This window comes from Pinus tabuliformis, chromosome J (assembly GCF_031772625.1).
Source record: "Pinus tabuliformis cultivar Carrire ecotype Pingquan chromosome J, CPIR1, whole genome shotgun sequence".
Lineage (NCBI taxonomy): Eukaryota > Viridiplantae > Streptophyta > Pinopsida > Pinales > Pinaceae > Pinus > Pinus tabuliformis.
The window spans coordinates 119,352,643-119,358,750 of record NC_142295.1 but is presented as its reverse complement, the minus strand read 5'-3'; positions in this window follow the sequence as shown (position 1 = coordinate 119,358,750).

The following is a 6,108-nucleotide window of genomic DNA, read 5'->3' as shown; positions in this document are numbered from 1 at the left end:
CTAATCCCAACGGGGCCCACAAACTCTTGGTGTTACATCTCCTCGGGTTAGGGTTTTGGTTGTTTAGGGTTTTCTCATGTTTTCCAATAATGAATAGGCCCTTGAGCCTCGTTGTAACATAGTTCAGAGGCATGTAGCCACAACATCTCTTCTTAGAGATAAGCTATAGTTTCTCGAGCTATCTTATTTCCATTCTATTTGTAAGCATAGTTCAATATTTTTCTATTAATGAAATGAGGTATTTTTTTTGTTGCATCTCTATGTTTATGATCATATCTATAAGTTGTTGCATTCCCATTTAAGTTTGGATTAGTGGTATCAGAGCAGTCTGCTCTTTCTCTATTTTCTTTGCATGTCCCCAACAAGGGCAGAGTATAAGGAGTTAGGGCTTGATCTAGTTCAAACATTGCAAGATCAGCTTCACAAAACTGGACAACCTCCCATGGCAAAAGAAAAGAAAGACGAGGGGGTAGGAGAGCTTTCTAAATGTTGCTCGAGGAAGCCCTCGAGCGACAGAGGGATGCGATAATCGATAAATTTGCCTAGATCCTTTGACGGCTACCCACAAAAGATGTATCTTCATCCAGCAACCACTTTGGAATCGCCTTTGTTTTACATGAGTGCTCACATTACTAGACCCACAACAACCATTTGAGATTGAGATAGATGCCTTCGACTATGCTATTAGTGTGGTTCTTACTCAGCATGGGCACCCAGTTGCTTACCATAGTGAGACACTTTCAGACACAGTCTAAAATTACCTCACTTACGATGTCAAAGAAATGTATTCCATTGTGCAGGCCCCCCGTTAATGGAAGCATTACATATGGGGAAGGAAATGGTCATCCACATAGACCACCAACCTCTACATTTCATACAGACACAAGGGAAGTTGTAAAATGATCGCCATCAAAAATGGTCCACCTATCTGTAACAGTTCCATTTGAACATTAAGTATAAGAAGGGAAGCACCAATAACATCGTTGATTGCCTCAGTTGACCACCGGTCATGGCACTGATCACTGTGCTCGACTCTTGTGGGTACAATACATCAGGATGACCGCATCTTTACAAGAGCGATCCAAAATTTGACAGCATATACTATACACTCCTGGAAGGAAAGTAAGTTTCAAATTTTCACCTTTAGGATGCACTGTTATGCCACCTAGGACACATATGTGTTGTTGGCTTGTTGGGGCCTGACCCAAGTTCAGAAGTGTTTTAGCTGAATAAATCCTGCAACTACCACCCTTTCGGCAATAGTTCATGGAGCACGGACTGAGGTCTCACTCGAGGTAGTATGGGAGGGTGTTGGAACCAGGTTTCCACACCATAGGGATGTCTTGATGAAGTTTAGGAAGTTCGTGAATCGATTCTGTGTGCTTACACTGCTCCGCGCAACTGTCTGACCTTCACGTAGCCAAAATAATTTAACCTTACGGTGTTATTATTATAGATCTGACTAAATTTTCTAGGCCCAGTATTCTTATTTACTCATTTAACATTTATAACCAGTGCGTGAAATCATAAACTGTAAAGAGATGCAAGGATATAACTGAAACATAAACACACAATCAGATGCACAATATTCCAAAATCAACTTATCTTTTATTAACATTCTGTTCCAGTACAATCCAATTCTACCCTGTGCACTTAGCTATAGGGGTCTCCGCACACAGCTGTGGTCTCTACTAGGCCTCTGCGCACACAGCTATAGAGCCTCTTCCTACTCCTACAACCCAAGACTTGGACTTACAGACTCAGAGAAATATCACATTCAAAAACCCATAACACTCGAACTCAGGACTAAAAACTAGCTTCTACACTTAGAGCCTCACTTTGTTTATACATTCCCATGGTCCGTGGACCATGGGTAGGCCGACCCACTCTATATTAAATTACAATATTTGAGGGTAGACAACCCTTTGACTTGACTCATTGCAATTCGCGCTTCGCGCACTTCGTGGAGCATTTACAATACCATTACCCAAAATTGTGGGCTTTAAGCCCCAAAACTGTTATGCGGGGGATCCGCTACCCAACAGGCCCCCAACACAATCATTGTGACTCATCCTCAAGTCACTCGATGGGTGTGGTGATCTTCACGCGAAGTTCATCCAGCAATCTCTCTGCTTCGCTTACGTTCGTACCTGTTGTGCGCGTATCTTTGATGCTTCGTTGTCAGGTACAATTCCTTGCCTGAGTGAATATATGCCCTGCATCTGTGCCAGCTTTCCCTTGATCTTGGCAGTGACCGTGAATGCTTCCTCGAGCCAAGGCTGGATGCGTTCTTTAAGCACTGCTTCTTTCTGACATGCGGCATCCACCTGTGCCTTTAGAGCCTGGGCCTCCCTCATCTTGGCCAGCCACTGAGTAAGGGCGACCATTTGTGCGGTCCCCTGGACATTGTCATAGGCCTGCTGCAACTCCTGCGCTTTTGTCTCTAATCATTGTAGCATTGGGTCTTCCTGCAGTGAAGTGAGGGTTACGAGTGACTTATCTAACAAGCCTGTGAAATCCTATATGGCACGCTCTATTGCTTCCAACCCTAATTGAATGGCATGGTGCCACTGCTCTCTAACTTCTGGCAGGGTAGGGTTGCGCCTTCAGCCTTAGCTCCACGATCTACAAGTTGAGGTCCAACTGGATCCTCGTTGCTTCCTCCTTCGCCTTGCGGAATCCACTAGCCAATTTGTGGATCCATATACCTACTAGTAAATCTGCTGCAATCTCTAATTTGGGGACGTGGCGACATGCTTCCTCAATGATTTGCTCCAACTGTTGAGTCTGCGCTACCGCTTCATCGCGTTGGAGGCTTAGCTGCTCGATGTTGATTCGCTATTCACTGAGCATCTATACTGCGCATCCTTCCCTAGCGTGGAGCTCTGTCGTCACTCCATCTTGTAGCTGGTATAATATCTCTCGTGGAAGGGCAGCCAAGTTTAGTCCAAGTCCCTTGAGTCGGCCTACCACGGCTCTATCCTTTGCATTGTCTGTTTTCAGTGCTCCTTCCGGCAGTGCGACGGTATTAGCCATTTTGACCCGCAACAACATTCTGCAACTCCGCCATTGCCTCCTAGAGTGCCTCCCTGGTGACTTCACTAACTGTGTCGCCGATGTCGTATAGGTCACCCTTGGTCAGTGTAATAGGCTTCCCAGCCAACTTGGAAGCCTTGGCCTTCTTCCATGGCCCAGTTCATTCTGTCGCGTGTCGCTGTTTTAGTTGTGGAGAGGTGGTGCTTGGGTCCGCCTTTCGTCATATCATCTGCTCCATGCCCTGTGGTCAAGTTCGGGCCTCTTTCTTCCTATGTCGTAGCAGCCCCTACTATGCTGTGTTTTCCGCGGTGGACTACGCTACCTTCCGGGACACCCATACTCTTCAGCTAGCTTTTCGTTCCACTTCTGTTGTGCTAGCAACTTGGCGGCAACTTTGAATCTTTGTCTCATCGCGCACCACCAGATTTGGTGCATGCCATTCCAGTGGCCATGTGTCTAGCACCGCGAACACAGCATCATCTATTGCGATGAAGGGAAGTGTGGTCCACCTTTGTTCTAGATCCTTCCGTGCCCTGATATACACATTGTGCATATCTGCTTTAAAGTCTGCAAAGCTCTTCAGACTATCGTACACCGAGGCGGATAGGCACGGCCGTTTGTTGATCCACAGTTGTACGCTTGCCTCCATTAGTACCCAGAAGATCTTGGTTTCTCGGATTCGTGTGGCATCCTTTGTCGCCCATAGTGACACGTATTTTGCTGCCTTTGGCCAGTCCTAGTCAATGGGAGGAAACTGACTATCCTCAGGCAATTCACCTGTAACCAACAGGATGGATAAGAGCAACCACGCGTAGTGGAAGGTCTTACCCTGCTCTTGGGCCTCCCTGCAATTCGTCAGGAACTCGTCGCAAAGGAATTGCGCCCAGTTGAACCGTACTCCTTCTGTGCATTGCTTGGCTAGTGTAATGACTGTTGTTGGTACCTCATTGCCATGACATTTTCTCATCACCTTTCCTGCCAATAACTGGGTAGCGACGCAGACCCCTTTGTTCTAAATACTAGTAATAACGTAACCCCTCTGCTTTTTCTCCAACTTATATTTCTTTTTCATGGCCTCCGCAATCGCCAAGTCTCCACTTGTGCTAGCTATTTCTGCGGGGTCCCTTCCCATACAGGGAAGCTGAGAAATCCTATGAATGAGCTCCACCGTGATGGGAATGGGCTCCTCTAGCCATAAGTACCCATCGTGCACCAGGCAAAGCAGTTGCCTAATGACAAATATCGTGACTGGGGCCCGATGGAAGTGTGGGATCGATAGGAGGTGGAGTAGCCTGGCTTCCTCCACCCCACACAGCCATGTCCATGGCTGCAATGTTGTAATCGCCCCCTTCATGCTTTGTTCCATCAGATAGCTAGTTTCCAAATGAGGGAACTTCTCGCTGTCCGTGAGGTTCGAGTCTACGAAATTCATAGTGGGTATGCGGCCACAACCGAACCTTCAAATAGCACTCCCTCAGGGAGGAATGAGGTGTTGAGTGTGCTTTTCATGACATCCAAATCTTTAGGTACCTTTACCCTCCCTTTCCGCGGAGGGACATACTTGGGCAGCTTTGATGTGGTGCGTACTGGCTGGATGTCTTCTTCCATCTCCTCCTCTAGTTCCATCTCTACTACAAAGCTCTGAGGATCCTCCTCCTCCTCATCACTCTCAATATTAACCATTTTTCCCTTTTCTTCCATCAATAGTTTGTTGAACTGCAAATTTCGCGGAGACATACAGACCGGTCCTGCTACCTGTGGGTCCTTCTTGGGCCTCGACGTCCAGGGAAATTTAGGGATTTCTGGTGCATCCCCTACCGGTGGCATAGGACTCTATGCGGCTCCTTTGGTTATTGACATTATTCTGATTAAGGACTCATGTGTATTCTTTGGCAATGTTGCAAACCACAAACTTGCTCTTACAACCTCCACATACATTAGGTTCATGCCTGCTTGATAATGCAACAACATAATTCTCAAAATGCCAAGGGTTGTTCGGTGGAGGGCCACCTATGATTTATAGGCCCTTTTGAATTCAAATTCGACTGTTGCCCCTAGATTCGGCTCATTAATGCGAGACTGGCAGCAGATAGTCCCAAATCTAGTTCTGACTTTGTGTCTTAATTGCCCGCCATCTGCTCCTTGTTGTCTTAAATTGGCCATCTTGTCATGAACAGTGACACCAACAGTCACTTCCTTGTCTATCCACGCAACAACGTAGCCCCTTCTACGTGACCACGACCCTTGTGACATATTGACCCTGCGCACACCCCTGTTGTCGCGCAGCTCCCTAACAGACTGTTTTATAGTCCCGCACTCTCTTTCAACTGTCTGGAGCAGTGAGGTTGTCTCCTCTTCAACTAGTCAGGTGGTCGCACCCCCTTGGTGCATCGCTGTCGCGTCTTGGCAAACAACCCGCGACACGGTCTCTATTGTCGCCGCTATGCGCGCTGTTGGATGCGGCGCGCTCTCCTGATTTCCCTCGAGAGTGAGGTGCAACCTTAACCACGACATTCGACCAACTAGCTCGCGGTCATACTCCTCCAATCGTTTGCACATATCCGGCTGCAACATTCTAGGTTTTTCATTCAGAAAGTATTCCTTTAGTTCCTTTTCCAGTTGTTTAATCTCCGCGTCCAGCATCATATTCTTCGTTCTCAGTAGTACCTTGTTTCTTTCCAGTTCGGGAGTTGCGCATTCCCTTACAAATGGCTTCCTGAATCCCTTCATACTCCTCTTCGCGTGGTCTTGTGAGTTCTTCAGTTCAGACTTCGCGCGTTGTTCTCTTCACCGACATTGCTACATCCACGGCCTTCTGCGTAGGTTCTTGAGGGACCTCAGTTCCCATACCATGCTGCAGCTCAGACTCAACTTTGCGGTCAGGTTCCTGCATAGTGCGTATACACCCATCTGACCATTGGGACGTGCAGGTTCCCTTTTGTACATTGTATCCTTTGTCTCGTATTCATGAGTTTGCGTACCTTGGTGAATGCTTACTCCTCACACTTGGTAGTGTGATCCTTTTCTTCCGCCAATGCGCCCTATTTAGGTCTGCTATTGTAATATTGTTGC